The 25,099-nt window shown below is 38.9% G+C and overlaps 1 protein-coding gene across 3 annotated transcripts in view; it reads right to left on the bottom strand.

The window, feature by feature from the left end:
• Positions 1-25,099, bottom strand: part of SYT1 (synaptotagmin 1) — a 479,618-nt gene that overhangs the window by 169,370 nt on the left and 285,149 nt on the right. The window lies entirely within an intron of this gene.

Here is a 25,099-nt window from a genome sequence, read left to right as displayed (position 1 = left end):
CACAAATAACTCAGAAATCATTGTGCTTGAGAGGGTAATGGTTTGATAATTTAAATGCCATCCTAAAGCAAGCAAGCACAATAGCAAAGATTTTTTTCCCCCCCCCTAAATCCTGGATATATTAAAATCAGTCTGTAGCTATGGATTCTGCAAACCAACAAAGCCTGAGATTCCTTTTTGGGCTCCTATTCTGAACACTGAATGGGTTTGCATTCTAGTATGCAGAGGCAATTAGATACACCTGTGCTAATAAAAATTGGAATTGCAAATATTAGTAAGGGAAATGTGTGCCGGAAGATGGAATTTGTTTTGCTGATTTTCTTGTCGTCTGCATGTTAGGGAAAGGCATGGCAGTCATTTGCTTTTAGCTTTTAATTGGAAACCATGCTTTCAAACTGCAAATTGTGTCCTTTTTCAAAGCCATAAAGGGGTTGCTGAGTAAATCATCATCATTCTCTGGTAAACTCTTCTCTTCCTCTATCTCTCACCTTAGAACAGTTAGATACTATTCATTTTTTTTTTTTTATTCTAGGCATATGTTTTAATTCAAGAACTGCTTAACGTTGGGATCATCATAATCTAGGTAATTAATTCATGTAACACATTCTCTCTATTAACATAGTTTCATATACCCTAAATTTTTAGGTGCCTAATAATGTGGCTGAGCAAATTTGTTTAGAAATCCACATTATCCACTGTAACATGCAAGCAGAGAGATTTAGCAGTACACCCCAGTGTCTTCTCAGTAGACTTAAAATCCTCTCCTGGAACAGCTATAAGTACAGGGGGAATCTCATTTTAAAGAAGAAAAGAAGTCCTGTAGAAGGCCATCACTCTTGTGAAAGGCCATTAACTTCTTGGTTGCTTAGAAAGACCACCATTCTTCTTGACTCTTTACTAAGAGAACTCTACTTTTGTTCGGGTATCACACAGCAATTAGTATACTCAAGAATAGTAGGCCCTTTTTCCAGAACTGGGATGAATGATGATTGGATTAAGTCAGTTGTGTTAATTCTTCTTTTTTTGTCAATGATTGGTCTGAGGTTGGGCCTAAAAGCCAGGACTGCTGATACTCTATCAGGGGAAACCATAGAAGATGACAGGGAAATACTGTTTTTCTTCCCGATAAAGAGAGAGTACTGAAAGGAAAAAAGACTCCTTTTACCTTTTCTCCCCACCATCCCACAACCTGACTGGACTGTTCCGTATATGATGTTCGGAGCTGTCAGAGCTCTCTTTCAATTATGCAGAGACGGCCAAGGGAAGCTCAGTTACTGGCTTCAGAGTAACTCAAAGTTACTGGTTCAAACTGTAAACTAGCTCTGGAACTGCCTATACCAAGACTTAATTTTACCTGAGGCCATTAAATGCTTTATTGGGTAAGTTGTCTGTATCAGCCAGGATAAGTTAGATTATGCAGCAGCAACAATCCAAAGTGTCAGGAACTTAAAACAACAGAGGCTTTTTTCTTATTCATGCTGGAGATCGTGGTGGGTCAGCAGGGTTTCTGGTTGTTGTCATTACTCAAAGATCTGGATTGATGGGGTAGATGTGTCTCCAAAATTGCTGGATTCAGTTCCAGAAGGAAGGGTGAGTTCTGGATAGTCTCTTGTCTGCCATTAAATGCTCTAGCCCAGAATGGACACATACCGCTTCTAGTCACAACTAACCTCTCAGAACTGGTCGCACAGGAACACCTATAGGAGGGATACATTTATGCCGTATGCCCCTAGAGGAGAATGATGAGAAATACCTGCTGAATGGAACTGATGATAACTGTATCAGCTTAAGTCGAGACTCCTGTTATGTGCAGCAAAAGGCATCCTTAGTGTAAGGATGGTGATTGAAATTATTGAATATTAGCTACATATCAGCCATTGTTCTGTGTCTTGACATAGGTTATTGTATTTAATATGTACAAAAATCTCATAACGTGAGTACTATTATTCTTATTTTCTGATGAAAAATTATCTCAGGGGTGCCTGGGTGGCTCAGTCGGTTAAACGTCTGCCTTCGGCTCAGGTCATGATCCCAGGGTCCTGGGATCGAGGCCCACATCGGTCTCCCTGCTCAGCAAGGAGTCTGCTTCTCCCTCTCCCTCTGCTCCTGCACTCTCTCTCTCTCTCAAATAAATAAAATCTTTTTTTTTTTTTTTAAAGATTTTATTTATTATTTGACAGAGAAAGAGAGAGCACATGAGAGGGGGGAGGGGCGGAGGGAGAAGCAGACCCCCTGCCGAGCAGGGAGCCCGATGCGGGACTCGATCCCGGAACTCCGGATCATGACCTGAGCCGAAGGCAGTCGCTTAACCAACTGAGCCACCCAGGCGCCCCTCAAATAAATAAAATCTTAAAAAAAAAAAAAATTATCTCAGAAGTCTCTTGCTCAGAATCATTAGTACATTAATGTTGGAGTCATGATACTAAGGCATTTTAGCTGCAGATCCATTCTTAACCTCCGTGTCCTTGGGTCTCTAATACACACACCCACACCCCCGCCCCAACACACACCCATATCTATTGTCTATCATCTGGTTTTCTACTATGTTAAGGAAAAATAAACATGTGCAACTACCACAACACTGTCGCAAAAGATAAGATAAAACTTCATTAGAAAATGTCTGTCAGTTACTACACTGTGAGCTGTCATCAGCATATTAGACAGACAAATTTGGAATCAATCCTCCCAAAGCAGAGGGGGCAGTTTTTCTTCCATGATGCAGAGGAGCAAAGTAAATTTTTTTTTTTATTATTAAATGTTTTATTTATTCATGAAAGTCAGAGAGAGAGAGGCAGAGGCAGAGGGAGAAGTAGGCTCCCCGCCTAGCAGGGAGCCCGATGCAGGACTCGATCCCAGAACCCTGGGATCATGACCTGAGCCGAAGGCAGACGCTTAACCATCTGAGCCACCCAGGCACCCCGAGCAAAGTAAATTTTATAAAATTTTCAAGCCTGAGGCCTCAGTCACTAATACCATGAACCCTACTCACCTGGGGTGAAACAAGATTGAACACACCTTTCATCATCCATGGAAAGAAGGAAGGTACCCATAGCCCAGAGCTACTCACTTGGTGGTGGTTCAAATTCTGCACATAAATAAACCTTATATTCAGATAATGACTGCAGATAGTTATTATTCATAGAAGTGTGACTACATCTAGCTTACTCTTTATTGGAAGACTATTTTCCTACTGGCGCTCATTGACTAAATGAGGGTGCATCTAGACTTGGGGATTCTGGAAGTTTATTTGACTCTGATTTTAATTTTCTCTTGTCTGAAAAAGTTCTGTTCATCATTTATAGGGGAGATTTCCTGAATTTGGATTTTGGCATTTGGAGTTTTAATTTAAAAATTCTTCCCCCAGGTTCACACTTGTTGTTTGGTAAAATTCCTCTTTGGGGAAACTACTGCTTCCTCATTCTTAATAAAGGTGATTTGAGTGTTACTAATCTTGTCTTCTCTTCTCAAAGCATGGGTGAGAGTCTCAGTCTGGTGAATGAGAGCATTCCATTCCCCCAGGGCATAATGATTGGTCCATAGGTAGGCACATTATTCAAGCCTGTGTAATAGTACTCAGACGTGGACTGTTGTGACAAATGCTAGATCTAGAAAAGGCAACAGAAGAGCAGAAGTTTTCCCATCTTCATGATCTATCTCTGCATATACTTACATATATATACTTATACTTACATACTGGGATTTTATTAACAAAGGGTTTGTGAGAGTAGAAGCTAAGAACTCTGTCGTACTAGGAGTAACTTATCCTGGAAGGCAGACATACTCAGCAGTGGCCTTTTCCTTCCTGGAAGGGGTTCTAGAAGGAGTGTTGTTACAAGTTCAGCTCTTGGCCTGAATCTTCCTTTAATCCTTACAGTGGTATCATTTTTTCACACACTTAAGAATTTCGTAGTTTTCAGGCTACATACTAGTTGTGTAAGTTTGAGTGAGTTAGTCTTTATGATGGAAATAAAGAAAATACCTATCTTATAGGTTTATCTGAGGATTAAGTAAGATTCAGGTACTTAATAATTACTGGTATTATTAATTAATGTAATTATTATTACTATCAGAAGATTCAGAGGTAACCTGTTTCTTGTCTGGTAGCTTTAAGAAGTTCTAGCTTTCTATCAGCCTTGTTTTGATTTGGAGATCCACTTCTAGTATATGGGCTTCAAAATAATTTTTAACATTCTAGTCCAATTTCTATAATGTGGTTCTATTCTTTTAAACTGCTGTTGGGATGAAAAGTCTCAAACTCCAGTTTTTCTAGGATTGAAGACTTAATCTTTTTGTTGTTATTGATCTATCCAAAGTAGTGAGATCATCCCTATGGTTAGGCTGCTGCTATTAACTGCTACATAACCTGCCTAGATACCTTCAAATTATCAGATACTAGTTTCTACCTCCTCCCTGGAGGTGCTCACTACTTTGAATTTTTTTTTTCTTTTGTGTAACTGTGAGGCTTTTGAGTATCTATGTCTATGTGCTATAAGCATCTATTGTATTGTTATTATCCCCCCTCCCAAGTGTCATTGCTGTATATTCTGGAAGGTCATTTAGCACTCAACAGGCACTCATTAAATATTGAGCGATCAGTTGCCAATGTGTAGGTGGTAGCAAAACAATCTACCATGTGTGAAGGGAGTATATGTTTTTATTTTGTCCAATTGCTAGTGAGATGTTAATAACCCTAGTGTCTTTAATAGTGCCTCATAAATTGTTTCTCTCACAGCAAAGAGCTGTGAATCATTGATTTTGCTTGCGCTACTTTTCATTTGACCCTATATCTCCCAGCAGTATTATGTTAGTTCAATGCAAAAATGTTTAAAAACAATATCATAAAGTCTAACTATGTGAAAATCATTCCTACCTCATAAATTACACTTCATAAGTCACTAGTTTGCAACTTCCAATATCTTTTCAACAGCAGTGAACCAAAAGTGCTAGTAAACGGAAGACATGAACTACACAAAGATGCCTGATAGCCCTTGACTTTGGAGCACCCTCCCTGGTGTCTTAATGTCTTCTCTATAAAAGCTATACATTGGAAGGTCACAGATGATAAGATAATCACTAAATTTAATTATCTTCACTTTTCCTTACCTCTTATGACACTTGGAGTCAGAGACAGATTTAACATTTTTAAGTTAAAAAAATCCCTCCTCCTTTGAAACTCTTGATTTTATTCTTTGACTTCACACACATTTCAAGTTCTGTCACTTTATCCATGTAGCACTCTGAGCAAATGAATACTCTGTCACCTTTATACTGAAATCTTGTTCTAGCCAGTAGACTGTTTAACGGTGATGGAAAGGCATTATCTCAATCTTCTCGGAACTAACAGTAGCCGAGATAAGAGGTGAACGTAAGTGGTTATGATACAAGATAGAATAATGATAATTGCCTCAGAGGCAAAGGTAGAAAAAAATGGAGAAATCAGAGCAAGAATAGAAGAATTGGAATGGCCTTATGAAGGCCGTGCAGAATACACACATGTAGAGCTGATGAGGGAATGACACACAGTGTGAACAAAAGGATGGAGATGAAAAGAAGTACCAGATTGGAAAAGGGAAAAATATCTTTTACTTAGATTTTCGTCTTTGAATATCTGTTTCTACTACTCAAGTTAGGCGCTTAGTCCCCAGTCCATTCTGAAATACACACCCAGAGTAATTGTTTTAAGCTCTGCTCAGGTTATTTCCCTGCTCAACATACTTCAGTGTTCTCCAGTGAGGCCTGGTGTTGAAGCCCATCAATAATTGGACTCTACTCACTTTTACGGTTTTATCTCAATTTCTCTTTGTGAAATACATGCTCTGAACTTTCTAGTTATCATTGCTCGCCTGTTCGCTCAGCTTTCTCTAGATTTAAAGTTTTAATCTTTTCATTTTCATTTCACCAGTAATTTTCATGTTCAAAACAATCACCATGTCCTAAAATATCTATTGTACCTAATACCCTTGAAAGGACCTTCATCTTTTGGAATTGACCACTAATACGTCTCCTGATCTCTACAATCTATTCTCTAGAATCTGTTTTACATAATTGCTGTAAAAGATCATTTTTGGTGCAATTAGATATGAGTTTGAGGTTTTCTCCAGAGTTGTTCCTCATAAAAGCCTGTCTTAATATTGGAAAGGATTAACAAACTTGAAAAATTATTTTCAATTTTTTCCTTCTTTTTTTGCCACAGTTCTTTGCAGTTAGATTTTTCTTCCTACAAACATCACCTCTCATAAAATTCTGTACAAAAATATAATGTTCTGCTTAAAAAGTCAAAGCAAGGTTAAAAGTTTATATTTGAGTTTTCAAGTAAAGAGCAAGATGATATTTTAAAAGCATGGTTTCTTTTCAAAGATAAAACAATTTCAGAGTCATTGGTAAAAAAAACAAAACAAAAACCTCATTGCTCATACTGGATTTTGCAGTCATAATAGCTGTCACTCTGTAGAAACAATTTCTAAGAATTGCATTTACTTGCTAAGACTGCTGCCTACTTCATCAGACTGAGTTTTAGAATAACTTTAAAAATGTTCTTGCCATTTTTACCATATAAGAAACTAAAAAGCAAGATCGCAGTTTACAAAAAAAGCTGTTCAAAAGTAAAATTGGATGCCCAGTTTTACTAGCTCAACAAGTATTAAATTGAAATGTGTTAAAACTTAGGGGGGAAAGGTTAATAAGATAATATAGTAGAGATCTCTTTAGTTTTATGGCCAAATATTGATATTTTCTGCAGAAGTGTATAGCAAAGGAACATTTCTATGAAGAGAGAAGAAAAATTCAAAACCCCTGAAGGAAATCATGTAGAAGGTTCTTGAGGAGCAAGGTTACCAAACAGGAAAAAAGCTTTAGCAAATTGTAAAGATAATGAGGGTGTAGCAATGTACAAAGCCAATGATAGTGATGAAGGTGTTCACAAAGGCATGTTAATTTTAGGCCCGGAGAAGAGTAAAGAACACTGATAGTGATCAGTATGAAATCCTTCCCTGCAGTACTTTAAAGTGCCCAGAATGTAACTGAAATGAATTGATCAGTTGTTCCAACACATTTAAAAATGTGGTATGCGTCCATTTTGAAACTGGGTTAAATGGATAACTGATTATTTTACTTTATGTTAGAGTATGCAGTATTATGCTTTTATTTAATAAAATTTGTATTAGGTTCCTAAGCTTTATTAGGTGTTAATCCCCCTACCACATTCTTTTCTCCTTCCCTCCCTTCTTCCTTCTCCATGCTCACTGAATTTGTAATGTTGGCATCCCCCTACCCTCTTGATGGCCCCATTAACTTTGCTTTCCTTTTCTGAGTTAAAGATACTTAGCACATTTAGAGAGTAGACTTCGGACAATTAACATTTCATTTAAAGTCAACCATTAAAAGCAACAACTTATGTCACTCCAGAATGATTAACTTGAGACCTCCTGCTTGCCAGTGTCAAGGCTTCATGATCCTGGAGTTTGGAAACTGAGAAAAGGAATGAAATTTTCTGCAATACATCTCTAATTTTAGCATCCTTGCTCCTGGGTAAGGTTCTCAAATTCATTCTTGCTGCATTGATTTTGTTTTAGAATATTTTTAATAGAAACACAAGAAGGATCTAACAAGTATTCTTAATTTACCAGCGAAGTTGCATCAATGTGAAAAAAATGCCCTCTGCCTGATGTTTTGCTTGATACTGAAATGTGAGAATGCATGTGGTTATACTTGAGTAATTTAAGAAATTCTCTTTAACACACTATAGAGAAAAACAAGTCATGGAAAAATGAAGAAATGGGAAAATTGTTCTCTTCAAATTTTGGAGAGACAATTCTAGGAGAAAAGCGGCAAATGCCCTGCTTAGTCCATTTAGGTTGTTGTTATAACAAAAATAACACAGGCTGGAGGACTTACAAACAACAGAAATTTGTTTTCATATTTCTGGAGGCAACAGGAAGACCCTGGCAGATTTGGTGTCCGGTGGGAGCCTAATTTCTGATTCATAGATGACTGTCTTTTTGCCAGTCCTCACATGGCAGGAAAGGGTGCAGGGGCCCTCTGGGGCCTCTTCTGTCAGGGCACTAATCTCATTCATGAGGGCTCCACCCTCATGACTTAATCACCTTCCAAAGGCCGCACCTCCAAATACCATCCCACTGGAATTAGGTTTCAGCATATGACTTGTGAGCGAACACTAACATTCATTCTATAGCACCCTTATATACAAGTTAAATATTAAGTATAACACATGGTCTTCCTATGAATGTTCTGGGAGGAGAGGGCATCTTGCAAGAGAGTTGAGAGCCTAGATGGATTTGGGACCTCCAGGCTTTGGCTAGGATCCTCTGCTGCTACTTAGTAGTTGAATGGCCTTGGTGTCTAACTCTCCTTAACCTTCGATTCATCATCTGTGAACTGGGAGTGATATTAGCATCTACCTTCTAGGATTGTTGTAAGGAGTAAGTTAGGTAACGTACAGTGTCTGTGGGTTCCTGGGTGCGTACCCAGTAAGTGGTAGCTATTAGGACAGCGCATAAAGCTACCCTGCATACAGTACCTACTACGGCACTCTCTGCAGGGACAGTGCATAAAGCAGTTTCCAGTAAGCTCAGCACCTCGGGGAGGTCCCTCTGGGCAAAAGTGCATCTGTCCAAAGTATTACTTCTTCACTTGATTGAAATACACCTAAATGGCCTGAGGGAAGATGGAGTGGATGCAATGGCTGGCTTCCTTAGCCTCTCGGCACCTTTCTCCTTGTCAAGCGACACTCTTTCCTGAAAGAGAGGTGATTGGAAATGATGTGGGCAGACATGGGAAATGATTTATCATTCACAAAAACCCAGGTGATTCTTGATGTGGGAAACAAAGGCAGAAGAGAAATTGTTAAATTTCCTTACTACCTACAGCCCACTGACAAGTCCTTGAAACAGGCAGAGTGACATTCCCCTAGGGACTCAACTGCCTCGATGTTAATACTTTGCTAAGGGCAGAAGGCAATCTAACCAGACCCCCAGGACCCTGTAAGTCTACTTCAACATATAAAAATTCCTTTGGAAACTTCCTTTGTCTTTACCCCCCATGATCCATGTTGGCAGTCATCCCCCAAGCATATGGCCCACTGATACACATCTGAAGGGTCTCGTGACTCAGGTTTTATGAGATGGTAAGAAATGACCTTTTCCCAACAATAACTAGCCCCCTCAAGGTCCTGGAAACCTTGTTTCCAAAATTCCTTAGAGACTTATGCTATCCCTAACCCTTTCCCAACTTGAAAGTGTATAATGGGCACTCTTCATGACCCGGTGCAACTCTTCCTGCCCATGGGTCCTGTCCCCATGCTTTAATAAAACTACCTTTTTGCACCAAAGAATTCTGAAGAATTCTTTCTTGGCCATAGGCTTCGAACCCTAACGTCTTTCCTACATCAATTCTCATGTAACTTGGCCACTGTATTAATGTCCTAGAGCTGCTGAAAGCAATTACCATAGACTGGGTGGCTTAAAACAACAGACACTTATTTTTCTGTGGCTAGAGATTCCAAAATCAAGGTGTTGGCAGGACCAGGCTCTCCCTGAAGGCTGTGGGAAAGAATCTGTTTTATGTCTTTCTTTTAGCTTTTGGTGTTGAGGGCAGTCTTGGTTGTTTCTTGCCTTGTAGACCCATCATTCCAATCTCTGCTTTTGTTGCCACTTGGCTTTCTCCCTGTGTGTCTCTGTTTCCACGTCTCTCCTTTTAAGGCCAGGAGTCATAGATGGTTAAGAGCTACTCTACTCCAGTGTATCATCTTAACTTGATTAGATCTGTAAAGATCTTATTTCCAAAATTGGTCACATTCATGGGTATCTGGAGTTAGGACTTGAACATATCTTTTTGTGGTGTACAGTTCAACCCCAGTAATATTACTATATACTTCTGCAATGAAAAATATATTTCTAATTTCTTAATGTGGATATATTATTTTTTTTTCTACCAACACCCCTTATTTTCTATTTAGTTATTTTCCTCTGTTTTTTAAAAAAACAATTTTCATGTTTTGAAAAACATACTCAAAAGTTGCTGGTGTGAAAAAGTCCTCATTAAACAAATAATTTTTTCTGGAGTCTTTTCTCATAAGATTTTCTTACCATTCTTTCACAATCAATGCTAGGAAGAAACCAAACTCCTTGTAGAAATGTGATGCATATAATAGAGAATGGCCGCTGGGTTTCAGTGTATAAACCTCAACTATTTGCCTGACATTGTTGTGGTTTAGGATTAAACTGGTTTTCAAAATCAGTAAACAGTGAGTTCATGGCTAAAACAGAGTTCTCATTACTGGGATTTTAAAAATAATGAACCTTTTTGTAATAAGATTCTGAGTATTTTTGAAAACTCATTTTACCCAGAGAGATGTCGGTTTCAGGAAAACTGGGAGCCTCACCTACAGTGTGTTTGAAACAGTTTTTGGAATGTGAGGTATGCTAAGAATCTAAACCTTAAGTCTTTTGGAGGGCTTTACTGATACAGAAAAATTCTTCCTTTTCTTTTTTTTTTAAAGGATATTCTTCACATTTTTGTTCATATGCGTATTCTAAAGGAGAGTGTCAGAAGCTTGTAACACATAATTATTTTAAAACATGAATATGCCAAACTTACACTTTCTAATAATCGTATCAGGTATAGTTCATAGTAGCTCACAGTAGCTCGTAATTTCAACTCCTACATCTGGATTCATACTAAAAACAGAAACTGTACTTCTTAGTCAATTTCTTAAAGCAACAGTTTAGAATTGGAACAGCATCTCCAACTCAGAATCCAATGGTGTTTTCATAGATACTCTGAAACCTGTTGAAATGAGCTAAGTACCATTACCAAACAGAACCTTTAAAGGATTTGCTAGACAGAGAGGTATGAATAGCAAACTGCTTTAGCTTTCATGCTCTGTCACACTGCTCAGATACCAAAGAATCTTGCACTGTAACAGTTCACCATTGTAACCGCGCGGCTGTGAACGCGGCAGAAACAGGTTATATTAGTGGTTAGAATGAAATGCCACCAAAACGAAGAACAAAATGAGAATAAGAGTGATGCTTTCCAGGTCAAATCCACTTAATTTTGTAAAAAGAAAAAAAATTAAATGTACATAGTACAAAATGACATTAGGGCAAAGAAAATCTCTACTGACTTCTCATGAAGTAAACATTCTTTTGCTCTTCGCCTTTCCAAATCTGTGGTAAATAGAATACTAAGATGGTTCCCAAAGCCTCTCCCTCTCCTCTCCTCCCCTCCCCGCGCCTGGCACACACCACCCTTTATAATCTCTCCTTGAGTGTGGGTGAGGCCTGTGACATATTAGGTTACTTTATATGACAAGGGTGTAGGGATATAGTTAAGGTTCCAAATCAGTTAATTTTGAATCAAAAGGGAGATCATTCTGGGTGGATCAGGCTTAATCAGGTGAAAGCCCTTCAAGAGGGACCTGAATCCTTCCTGAGATGAGAGAGAGATGTTCTGCTGGCCTTGAAGCAACAAACAGCCATGCTATAAACTTGCCTTTGAAAAACGCACCTCCAGGAAGAGAGGGTCTCAATCCTACGATGGCAAGAAACTGAATTTCTCCTCAAAATCTGAAGGACTTTGGAAGAGGGTGCTGAGTCCTCCAACTGACATGTTGACTGCAGTCTTATGAGACCCTGAGCAAATGTTCCAGTGAAATTATGCCTGATCCACATGGACTGGGAAATAAATGTGTATGGTTTTAAGTTATTATGTTGTATTATGTTGTGGTAACCTTTTATGCAGCACTAGAAAACTAATATCTCAACAAACCATTTTTTGGTATATATTTATAATAGAGCATAGCCTCAAATCAATTTAATAAGTATTTACTGTCTACTTTATAGGAACTATATATATGAGAATGTCCATCTCTGCCCCCAAAGAATTTAGACTAATCTGGAAGAATAAGGCAAACAGCTCTAACAAAAGCATAAAATTGGCAAGTGCTATAAGCATGAGACCTATGGGAAGGGAAGTCCAAGGGAGCCTCTGATCAAGGAAGCAGGAAAAATAGTCCAAATATGTTGGCATATGGTCTCAGCAGCACTTTATAGTCAAAGATTTTTTTTTATAGTCAAAGTCGTTTTTTAAAAAGATTTATGTATTTATTTGAGAGAGAGAGAGCATGAGTGGCACAGAGGGAGAAGGAGAGACTCGCCAGCAGCCTCTATGCTGAGCGGGGAGCCCTATGGGGTGGGGGTGGGAGGGGCTCTATCTCTGGACTCTGAGATCATGACCTGAGCCAAAACTAAGGCCAGATGCTTAACTGACTGCACCACCCAGGCGCCCCAAAGTACATTAGTCATTTGAGTGTATTATAGTTTCTAACATTCTGGCTGTCACTGGACTATCACCTACAGGCTCCCAAGTAACTTCTGTTACAAAAAACTGTGAGGGATTAGTGATAATACCAGGGTTGTGGATACATGGTGGTGTTTAGAGGTAGCCAGGAAAGAGTTAGCTCTGCCTATGGTAATGACAGTCTATTTCCTTTTCTCTTCATTCTATTCACTGCCTTAACACTTGCTCAGTTTCTCTTCATTCTGTCAAGTGCATGGGCTATCATTCTGTTTGTCCTTGCAGGAGAGAAGAGATCATACTCATTGCTTTCACTTTCTCACTTTGCTTTCTCACTTCCTAGCTTGTCACCTCACACCCTGCGAGCTGATTTCTGATTCCAGCTCCCTAATGAAACAAGGTTTTCCAAGGTCAACAAAGAGGTCTAAATCCACTGGCCTTAACTCAGGCACGATCTATCTGTAGCATTTGCCATGCCTGGATGCTTAAATCTCTAATTATTCTTTCTCATGGTCAAAAAAGAAAAAAAAAGTCAGATCATACTCTATTCCTGAAATCTCATACAGTCTTATGGTTTACAGAGTAAATTATGATGTATCTCATAAAGCCTTATGGTTTACAGAGAAAAGCATCAAGTGTTCTCAAAAATGGGGTCACATGCTTTATTTTCCAATCACATCATTCATTGTATCCTATAATCCAATTACACCAGCCAAATTGCTAACCATAAAACTGTGATGGTACTCACAACTCATATTGAACAACAACTGTTGTTCAATATGGAAAGCCTTTCTGTCACTTCCTTGGTTATGCAAATCACCTCCTCTGGTTCAAGGCGTAATTGAAAGGCCACCGCTTTTTCTTTTTCTCTTTAAACTCCTTCTGTTATTCCCATAACCTTTCTCCCTCCTTTGTGCCTGGCTTACCTGTACCTACTTCATTATGCCCTGGACTAAAATATGTTTTGCTTAACATCTTTGAGATTCTTTACACACTCATAAAATTGGGATCATAGATATACACCCAACAGGGTTGTTCCGAGGAATAATTGGTCAAACCATAATATACTGATGAGGGGCCTGTACTCAGAAATTACTGGTGGCCACGATGATGATGATATCTGCTCCTTGTCCCCCACTGGACTGAAAATAACACTAGGGCAGATTGCGTGCTTTAGTCATTTTTGTTTCTCCCAAACTTCAAGGAGTAGGTTTCATAAGTTTTTAATCAAATTGGCTACTGTTTCTCAGAAACTCTTTTTCCTTCATTTCTCTGACACTCTGAACTTCTGCTTTACCCACTCATCTATTTCTTCATTGGTTTCCTTGCTCAGCCATGAATTTTATATTTTAATAATTCACTTTCTCTTTTCTATCCTATGATACTTTCTTAATAACAGCAATTACCCACTTTCACAACCTAAATTTATATGTGGTCAACTCCCAGACCTCCATTTCCAATGCTGATCTCTCTTTCACATTCCCCTTCCCTAGAGGGCATGATCCTGCCACGGTCCCCAGCTTCCCTGGAACTATTACTTGCTTCTGCCTGGACACCCTCACATCCACTTGCCGTGCCTGGCATATCTGTGCCTTTCTTTCCACAGCAGTTGAGGCTTTCATTATCTGCAGTGTTCCTTCAATTACCTCCTTTCTGCCTTGTCCCTCTTTCCAGCCCTCCCCTTGCAATCTAGCCTACCCACACACTGCCGTCAGATTGATGTTGAAAAAAACTGTAATTGTGTTACTTCCGTGTTTAAATGTCTTGAATGGTTCCTGGCTCCTCTTTAACTATTAAATAAAGTCTAAACTCCTTAGCCTGATATTGATGGCCCTCTCCAAACGAATTCCAAATGTCTTTTCCAGTCTTGTTTTTGATGACTCTATACTCCCTGAGGTTTCAGCATGCGTCACATCTTACATTGTTACCGTTTCCATGCATGTCTTATCTCTCTTATTAGATTATAAGAATGGTAACTTAGGCTGTGTGGCATGCCACCACCAGCCATTCATCCATGCCCTCCACATTTGTTGATGGCCTGCTCTCTGTAAGGCATATAGCATGTAGCCTAGAGAAGGAAAGAATGGGTCAGACTAGGAGGCTGTCTTCTAAGAACTTAAAGTCCAGGAAGGAATATAAGGTAGGAGCATACTACTACTACTACTTGGTAGAAGATAAACATATTAAAAGAATAATAGGGGTGTTTAGTAAGAGCATTACAGGAATGCTGGTATTTTAATTGAGCCTTCATCCTTTAGGATATGAAGGCTTGGAGATGCAGACGTGGGAGTAATGGCATAAAGGCAGGAAATGTAGGCATGTATCTGTGGAACAGTGAATAGTTCAATTAAGAGAAGTTGAAAGAAGGTTGGAAAGGTGGATTGGGGCTATACCACAGAGGGTCTTGGACTTGGATGACAAATGAGGGAGTTCAAAATTCAGCAAAGGGGAATTACTAAAGGTACCTGAGCAAGAGACTTGCGTGTTAAGAGCAGGGCTTCAGGAAGAACCACCTGGAAAGTTTATATATGATCAGATTGGCAAAATAGTGGAAAATTGTTGTGGGAAGAGCTCTTAGGAGGCTCTAAGGACTGTAATATGGGTGAGGATCCAAATAGAGCAGTGGCAGTGGGAATGGAAAAGAGAGAGGGACAGAGAATGAGGTAATAGGACTTAATAACAAGTTGGACAATGGGGAAAATGTGGCAAGAGTCAAAGGTGATGCTCAAGGTCTGAGTTTCAAGATAGAGGAATATATATGTGTATGTATCTGTTTTGCAGAGGAAAAAGGTGAGTTTAGATTGATATGTAATTTTAATCGCAAATGGCATATACAGCTGTACAGATCTAGCACTTCAAAAATGGAATTTATTGTTTTAATTTCCGTTTCCCTAATGATTAAAAATGTTGAATATCTTTACATGAATTTATCGGTCACATATATCTTCTTCCATTGAGCGTCTGTTCATATCCTTTGCTCATTTCTGTATTGGTTTGTAAGAGGTTTTTTCTTTTCCAAATATATTTTGGAAGCATCTTCTTTATTAAATAGATGTATTAGGGATATTGTCTCCCAGTTTGTGACTTACCTTTTTATTAATGGTACATTTCAACAAGCGAAAATCTTTATTTTTGAAGAAGTTGATTTTTATCAACTTTTTCTTTTATAGTTAATACTTTTGGTGTCCTTTTAAGAAAACCTTTGCCAGATAGAGGAAGTGGGGAGATACTGGCCAAAGGGTAGAAACTTAAAGGATGTGGAGCAATTGGAGCTGCCCTACATCACTGGTGAGATGTTAATAAAACAACCGCTGTAGAAAAAATAGTTTGACACTGTTAGAGCTGAAGCCTACTTAATGTATAATAGCAAAAACTCGTCTCTACTGATTAGGCCCTGGAAGGCAGCCAGGTAAATTGCATTAGAGCCCCAGTAGCAAATACGGAGAAGAAAGGTAGGTGGATGCAGCAGCTGCAGAAAGGGGAGGTGACAGGGCACAGTTCCAATTAGTGTGGGCAGAAGACACCTGCAAGGCCATTTTGAGGCACCACTTCAAATGATCGCCACAGTTATGACGTTACTGGCACCAAGAGTAGCTGAAAAACTAAACCGCAGTGTTTTGTGTAGGTTTCACTTAATAAGGTGAAACCGAGGAATTCACCCAAGCAAACCTTACAAAAGTACCCATTGCTGGGAAAGGTGCTGAAATACAACACTTGCAGTTGTCTTTGAACTCACCACGAAAGCCCAAGAAACTGGGCTTGTTGTGTAGCAACAGGCATAAGAAAGGATTCGTCTTGTTTCTCGGGCATTCCAATACAACATATTATTTTTTAAAACTAAAAGATGAAAGTCCCAGATCTCCACTTAAATAAAAATGCTTCTGGGGGCGCCTGGGTGGCTCAGTCGTTAAGCGTCCGCCTTCGGCTCAGGTCATGATCCCAGGGTCCTGGGATCAAGCCCCGCATCGGGCTCCCTGCTCAGCAGGAAGCCTGCTTCTCCCTCTCCCACTCCCCCTGCTTGTGTTCCCTCTCTCGCTATGTCTCTCTCTCTGTCAAATAAATGAAATCTTAAAAAAAAAAAAAAAAGCTTCTGGGAAGAACCATTTACCCCGAGGACCAACATGGCACCTGCTTGTAGCTTAGCGCTGAATGGGACTGGGCTGCCCCCAGGCCAATGGGGAATATATATATATATTTTTTTAAGATTTATTTATTTATTTGACACAGAGAGAGATAGCTAGAGAGGGAACACAAGCAGGGAGAGAGGGAGAAGCAGGCTTCCCACAGAGCAGGGAGCACGACGCAGGGCTCGATCCCAGGACCCCAGGATCATGACCTGAGCCAAAGGCAGACACTTAACGACTGAGCCACCCAGGTGTCCCAAGATCTACTTTCTTAGCAACTTTCAAATATACAATACAGTATTGACTATAGTCACTGCTGTATGTTATAGCCCCAGGACTTATTTATCTTATAACTGGAAGTTTGTACCTTTTGACCTCCTGCCTCCAATTTCACCCATCCCCCCCAACTCCCTGCTGCCGGCAGCCACCCATCTGCCTTCTGTATCTATGAGTGGAAGCCCTTTACTTGAGAATATGGTTATCTAGGATCTTTTGAGCTAGAGGAGAATCATTCTACCTACTGTGAACCAAGTGCTGGGGGTTGGAGACAGAAAGATAAAAAGACAGTATTCTGGTCTAGGGTAGATCGATGGGTATTAAGAGAAAACACAGATAAGTAAAATATAAAGTGACAATTACAAACATGTAAAGACTTATTACAGAAGGTGTATTGCTGGTTGACAGACGAGAAGGTGACAGGAAGACCTTTAAAACGGAGTGGAGTTCTGAAGGATAGCTGTTAATAGCCCAGCCGGACAAGCAGCGGCAAGCAAGACATTTCTGGCAGAGGAGAGAATTTGTACCAAGACCGGGAAGCATGGGACACTATGGATAATACATTCAGTAACTCTAAGCATGTCTATCCTGATGAAGCAAACTGTGTGAGGGTGAAGAGTTGGATATGAGGTTTGATAGGTCCAACATATGTGTGAACCATATCAAATCATCTCATAAAACGCTGTTGATGTCTTGCTAAGATGTTTGAATTTAGAGCTCCTCTGGCAGAAGAATTCTGAGTCTATAATGCCACTGTGACCTAGAAACAAGTTAAAATTATGTGCTTTGATTGAGTTCCTTAGCATGTCATATATAGCTTAGTACATAGCACGTGCTACATAAATATGTATTGGAAGTTTGAACCTGGAATATTATATATATATATAGATGGATAGATAGATAGATAGTATTTATTTGTCAGAGAGAAAGAGAGAGAGCAGAAGCAGGGGGAGTGACAGGCAGAGGGAGAAGCAGGATCCCTGCTGAGCAGGAAGCCCAGTGCGGGACTCGATCCCAGGACCCTGGGATCATGACCTGAGCCGAAGGCAGATGCTTAACCGACTGAGCCACGCAGGCATCCCAATATTAATACCACACTACTCACACCTTCCCAGAGGTTATGTACTATTATTATCCTTATTTTTATGGAGAGGTTAAATGATTTGCCTAAGGTTATATACTAGTAATGACAGAACCACAATTTTGAACCCAGACAGACCAACTCCAAAATCACATTCTGGCCTTGAATCATAGCAAAAAAATGCTGTCCCACTTGGTTAGTTACTAATATTGGGTCAGAGTCCCTGAGTGATTTACATAGCATCCTGGACAAAGTAGTAACACTTGAGGGCTACTGAAGTGTACTAAAGAATTTAGGGAGTAATATTTACATGATTATACCAATATTTCTAATCATGGTAATGGTTTACTGATTTTATAGAATTGGATCCAAATCCTTCTGAAAAGGAAATTATTACCATAAAATTTACTTTCAAGGCAATGAGCAATATAACTCCAACAGTTAAGGTTTACTACACAGAGATCCTGGATTTTTCTAAGTTTCTATGGACAGGTCCACATTACTTTCAGTAAATGGAATATTTACTAAGGCAAATATGTTTCTATTTATAGTCTACTACTGATGCCCTTCCCCGCCCCCCCATGACTGCCTGCTTTTCTTTTTAACTTATATGTGTACAAAGAGCTCAAAAAAGAAAAAAAAAAGAGGGTTTAAGTGGATTTGAAATTCTGTCAGGACAGCAGTTTCATTCAAAGTGTTTGATGAGGAAAGCTTTAAATGGGCCAGTAGCTTCTTAATTTTTGTTTTAAACTTCCTAAGTTCACTTAAAAGGCAGGCTGGGGAGGCATGTAGTATCAGAAGATACCAAGTTTAAATCCTTTATTATAGTATTCTCCTACCTGAAAATCAGAACAAAAAAATAAGGTCAAGGGCTAAAAATATACTAGTACATCATATATTTTCCTGCTGGTTTCTGCTTTTAAATTCTTTGTCTGATTTAATAGAAACTGGCACAAACCTGTCTGTCATGCCATAAAAGATCTACAGGGTTGTTGAGAGTAAAGAGAAAGCCATGGTCTCTCAGCTTCTCTCTTTCTGCTGTTTTCTTAATACAGTTGCATTTGCAATCAGGCTTTCTCTTGTGAAAATGTAACCTGTATTTTGACATGCAACTGGTATGTGGTGAGGACTAGACATTTAAACCTATTTTAAAATATATTTGTATATTTGTAAAGTATTTCAGCAAGGTAATTCCTGAGTTATTTTTAATATGTGTCCAAAATACCCACTACCTTTATTTGTCCTCAGGTGTGTTTACTTGATGTCTTTGAAATGCTAATGGAATATAGCTAAATAAGGTTGAGAAACTTAGCTGAGATCTTAATTCACTTGGTGGCTTTATGTGCTCACCGTTACCATGCTTTGGAAATTTATAAAATCCCTCAACACTAGTTCATTTGAAAGGCATGAATTTCTCCGGGGGGAATTTTCTGCATAATAGGCTTCCAAGAGGGAAACACAATTCAAGGACACATTTAAACAACTTTCCTGAAATATCAGTAGCATATTCTTTTAATGTTTCCACATCGAATATAGGCTGTTGATGGAATCATTTTGCAGACTTGTTCTTTAAAAATCCATATTACACACAATGTCCCAATTTATAACAAATAGTTTATAATACTCTTCTTACTCTCCAAGTATAAATAATAATACAACATATGTATGTATATAATTTTTACAAATCAAGAAAATGTGGTAAGCATATATTTTCAGTATAAACATCTTCAGGCATAACGACACTAGAAGACAATGAAATAATCAAATGCTTGCAACTGCAAAAAGGGATTTTGGATTTAGAGAAGACAATCAAGATTTTAAAAAATCAGGAGAAAATAAAAGGCCAGAGGTTGGGTAAACGTTAACAATAAAAGCTAGAATGTTCAGTTTATATTAGGACCATGCAAAAATACAGTGTAGCCATGTTTATATGTTAAATAGTTTTAGGCTTAGATAATTATAAACACGGTTTTCTTTTAAATGCATGTCTTATGGAGATTTTGAAAATCGTGCAGAATGTGGGAATATTTTTCATTGTGTGAAACTGTCTCACATGTTGCAAGAGCTGTAAGCTCCTAGGCCAACGATCTTTAAATGCTAGCTGCCATTCCTCTTAACCATTTTATAGCACACTAAAAATGGCCCGATGAATGTTTAGAATATCTGGCCGGGGGCAGTGCCAACTCTACCAAGAACCAAACTGACTTCACACTAAAGGAGTGAGTTTTTACTAATGGTAGCTCTTAAATAGTTCTCTATGTGTATTCACATACACACACAGGTATTTCCTACGTTTTGAACCAGAATTAAACTTAAAAAGATGATGAAACAAACTAAGATTTAATGAAAACTGTTTGAATGTAAGCACAAATTACTACATTGTGCTGTGATGAATCTCAACCCATATCTCTAAGTGTCCTTGTCCCAAATTGATTCCTTCAACATTGCATCGCTGAAGGCACTCAGTATTACAAAGGACTTGCTTTGCTCTGAAAATAACACTCATCAGTATTGTAACTTTTTCTTAGAGATATTTCAATTTACTAGAAGCTAACAATGAATAATAACACTTCACATTTTAACCAATGCTTTTCTGAAGTGTGAGGAAGAACTGAGTCAACAGATGATCGCTGAAGCTGAGTCATAGAGTTCATCGATACAATGAAATAAAACCTAATGATTAGTACTTATGTAGTAATGCATTATTAACACGGCCATCTGAGTGAGTCCAAGAAACAAAATGCAAAAGCATAAAGTGAATGAGTATCCACTTTAAATCGAGATAATGCATTGAGAAACAGAATCAGTATGAAACTTGTGTTCCACGTATTCGGTCTTTTAAAACCTATCAAAAGACAAATATCAAGCAATAGCTCTGAACAGGCACACGAGACCCTAATAGTTTCAAGTCTTGGTGATGATAAGGAATGGTGGAGTTGATTTGCAGCCTTGGTGATATTCTGTTAAAGCAAATTTATAAATTGCAAGATTTTTCCTGACGCTCCCTTACCTACAGCTTGCACCATGTGTAGCTTCTTTGGACAAATCACTTACCTGACTAAGCCTGAGCTTTCTTATGTATAAAATGAGGATAATTGTTCTCACCTATGAGAGTTTTTAGAGGGCAGAATAGAGGTTGAGTTTACAGAATGCACAGCACATACTTCCCCATTAAGTCCCCGATAAAGATAGGTGATCACTACAATAATTACTGTTATTCACATGCCATGGATTCCTGTCTGTTCCTAAGGATTCTCTTCATTTGATCTTGAAGTGGTCTTCTGGCATTAACATCACGTTCATGACATTAACATAAAGCAATGACAGGAGCCACGACAATGACATTCTGTCCGTTCTGCAGTCAGATGAGGGAAAACAAAGTTACTGGACTGCATTTTTCATCACTGATTGGCTTGTGCCATAGTTAACCATTTATAAATCACTACTGTGTGTTGAGTTTCACTGGTGTTGCTGGGAGGGATAACACCGCTTTCCCTACTACTATTCCAGGCCACTGCTTTCAAAAGGTGTTCCTCTCAGCCAGGGGTCTTTGTTGCTGTTGATGGGAGAGTATCTTGGGAGGGTGAGTAAGGAAGACACTTTGAACTCACCACAGCAGCTTGATTTGCTTTATCCACATTATAAATTGAGGCTTCTATAATATTTCATTTGGAAGAAATGGTTCCTGTCTCTGAGGAATTTACATTTCAGTGAGGAAGATAGGCCCCAAACAAAACCAGATAATCTAGATACAGATTTTCATGAAGGGCTTTGGAAGGTTGGAGGAAGACTCAAATAATTCTGCCTTGGGAAATGAGGAAACTTCTCATTCAAGTGATAATATCTGAACTGGTTCTTGGATGATGAAAGAATGTGTCCATGTTAATGGCAGAAGGGAGTCTGGGAAGAGAGAAAAGCGTGAGAGAAAACATTGGAACGTGAGTGCTGGCTGGGTTGGAGAGGTTTTTCATGAGCAGAATTAACAGGACTGAAATGAATTGCAGGTATAGGATTGAAGGTGAAATAGATGATAGTGAGATCTCTCATTTGAAAGACTAGGTGAATGAGATCACCCAAGGATGTTGGGGGAAAAAAAAAAAAGCCCCAAATGGAACAGGGTTAAAAATGTAATCCTGGATCCTCTACCACTTGAGGGGAGGAAAGACAATGAAAGAGGAGGACCAGTCAATGAAAGAGTGTAGGGGTGAGTGGAGAAGGAAGAGGAGAAAAAGCAGAGTCCTGGAAATCAAGAGTTTCAGATGATGGTGGCTGATAGTGATAATGATACCGAAATATCTGACTGAGTGAAGGTGGATCATAACCTTCATAACTGTGCATCAGGAAGTGCCTGGGGACTTAATGTGAACACAACTTTAATGGCACATGCAGGATGGAAATCAGGGAGGAAGGAGTCGAGTCGTTAATGGGAATTGAAGAAATAGATATCAGGAGCAAGGTTATGTTTTTCAGTAAATTTTGGGGTAGATATGAAGGAAGAAGATACAGTGGTAGTTTGACAGAGAGGTAAGGTAAGGAGAAGAAAATTTTAGTGTAGGAAGGAAGAAAATGGAACATTTCCTGAGCACTTACTGTGTGCTGAATTTTTACTAGGCACTTTCAGATAGGAGAACCTTGAGCATATGTGTGGGCCAAAAGGAATGAAGGAGTGAGAAAGTGAAATTATAGAAGTTATTAAAGAACGAAAAAGGGAAATTGGAGGTGCTAATGGGGAAAGGAAACCCCATGAGGGGATTCACCTTTGTTAGATCAGGCATCATTGGAATGGGTTTAGAGAGTGGGATGTGCTTATACTGGGCTGCAAAGTTTCTGGTATTTTTATAATTTGGGTTTCTGTCTGACCTGAATAGAGGGCTTTTCTAAAATGGAAATAGATTTGTTAAAATGACAGCTTGAGTGTAATACTAGCTAACATTTATAGAATGCTTACTCTGTGCCAGATACTCTGTGCAGCCCTTTATATGCATTACTCCCTTTACCCAACAACCCTGTGGTGGAGATATTATCTTTGTCCCTATTTTATACAGGAAGAAACTGATACACAGAAAGATTAACAGAGCTGGTATATGGTAGAGCTTAGATTTGAACCCATGTAGTCAGTGTTCAGAGCTTGTGTTTTTAATCCCTCTGTGAAATGGTCTATCCAATAGTATTTCTGCACGAATTACACAATTACCCTTAGTCCACTCTTATTCCGGACTAAGGGACAGGTTCTGGCTATTTGGTTTTCTGCCATGCTCAAGGAAAGGTGCACTCTACTTCAAGAAGCTCATGAATATCAAAACCTTAATCACAGCTATTCGGACGACACGAGTTCACGCTTTACAAACCAACCAGGGCCCTAGTCATATTAAAATCAAAGTTGCAAAATAAAGAAACGTTCCGAAAAACCTTGTCTGCTTCATTTAGATAACAGTGTGCAGAATGAGTTGAAAGATAAAAATGCTCAGCATTTACCATTTCCTTTTCTTTCCTTTTTTAAGCCCCATGGTGTTAGGGATGATATCATCAGGCAATTTGGTTTGAATATGTTCCGTGCTGGACTGTGCAGATTACCCAACTAATGACATGCATACTCCTTGCCATTGTGACACCTCTCTTCTCACAAGTGGGAATTTCAAGTGACAGACTAAAGCTGTTTGCTATCAATTTTGCAAAAAAACCCCCACATCTGCCAGATAGCCAAGATTTAGTTCAGAGACTGAAATCAATTAATATTCTAATTTGTTACCCATCATTAGTGTCATGTTATATTATGGCAAGTCAAGAGTGATAACCTTTATATAACATAGGCTCCTAAAGGAATTTGATTTGGGGGATATGCTTTATTTGTGTTTAGTGTTGCTCCTGGCACATACATCCCATTGGAAATTTCAGTTACACAGACAGTAAAAATGATGATGGATTAAAACGAAATATGTCTCCTCTAGATTATGGATCTTCCTACTGAGAATGGTAATTACTGGCAACTATGCTGAGAGTCTCTCAGATGAACTTGAATTTGTTGAAAGTAGGCAGGTCAACAAATTGTTAGTCACTAAGGGACAAGAAATTGATTCCGTGTATTTTTTTTTTTTCCCTGCTTGGTTTCTCAATGTCCTTATAGAATAGTTTTCTTATAAATTGATAAATCTCTCATCTGGATTACTACAACGTCCTGCTTTATCTTCTGCCCTTGCCTTTCTAGAGCCCATTTTCAACACAGTTGCTAGAGTGATCTTTAAAAAAACCTGAGTCAGATCATGGGACACCTCTGCTCAAAACTCTCCAAAGCCATTTTATTTCACTCATAGTAAAATCCAAGTTCCTTAGAGTAATGCCCAAGGCCTCACATGATAGGGCATGTGCTACAGTGTGAAGTTACCTTCTGCCACCCTCTACCTCATTCATTCTACATAAGGCTCGTGGGGCTCCTTGCTGTTCCAAGCAGATTTTTGCCTAAGGGGCTTTGTCTGAAATTCCGAGGTTTTAAAACTTCCTCCTCCACCTACTCCAGGGTTCCTTGCAAAAGAAACCAGCCCTGGTCATCCTAAAAAAATAATGTTTTACCCGCTATGCCCTTCCATATTCCATTCACTCTTCTTTAGTTTCTCTTTTTTTAAAAAAAATTTGTATTTAAATTCAATTAATTAACATATAATGTATTACTAGTTTCAGAGGTAGAGGTCTGTGATTCATCAGACTTATATAACACCCAGTGTTCATTATATCACGTGCCCTCCTTAATGTCCATCATGCAGTGACCCCATCCCCTGCCCCCCGCCCCTCCAGCAACCCTCAGTTTGTTTCCTATGATTAAGAATCTCTTATGGTTTGTCTCCCTCTCTGATTTCGTCTTTAGTTTCTCTTATATCATTTCTTACCACGTGACTTACTGTATATATTTGCATCTCTATTGATTTATTTCTTCTTTTCTCACTAGAATATAAACCTTGTGAGGCCCCAAACGTATTTTTCTTGCATCTGAAAACCTCTCTAGTTCATCAGAAGTGTTCAAATCTGAATAAACAGACCAACCTATGGTTTCAGATTTAAAGGCCACTGATAGAACCCAGTGCTGCGTTCATACACATACACTTCAGTACAGTGGTGGTTGCCCTGACGAGGACAAAGAAAAATTTAAAAACTGTGCAGAAGATTTTGAAATAATAAACGAAGGGAAGTCAAACTTGCAATATCTGGAAAGTACACTTTAGCTATTGCTCAGGAATCATCCTTACAATGGAATAATTTCATGAATACAAATTTAAAATACATACGGCACAACCCATAAACATGAATATTC

Source organism: Leptonychotes weddellii, chromosome 5 (genome assembly GCF_054177405.1).
Source record: "Leptonychotes weddellii isolate Sample4059 chromosome 5, ASM5417740v2, whole genome shotgun sequence".
Taxonomy (NCBI): Eukaryota; Metazoa; Chordata; class Mammalia; order Carnivora; family Phocidae; genus Leptonychotes; species Leptonychotes weddellii.
This window is presented reverse-complemented; position numbering and strand designations above follow the sequence as displayed.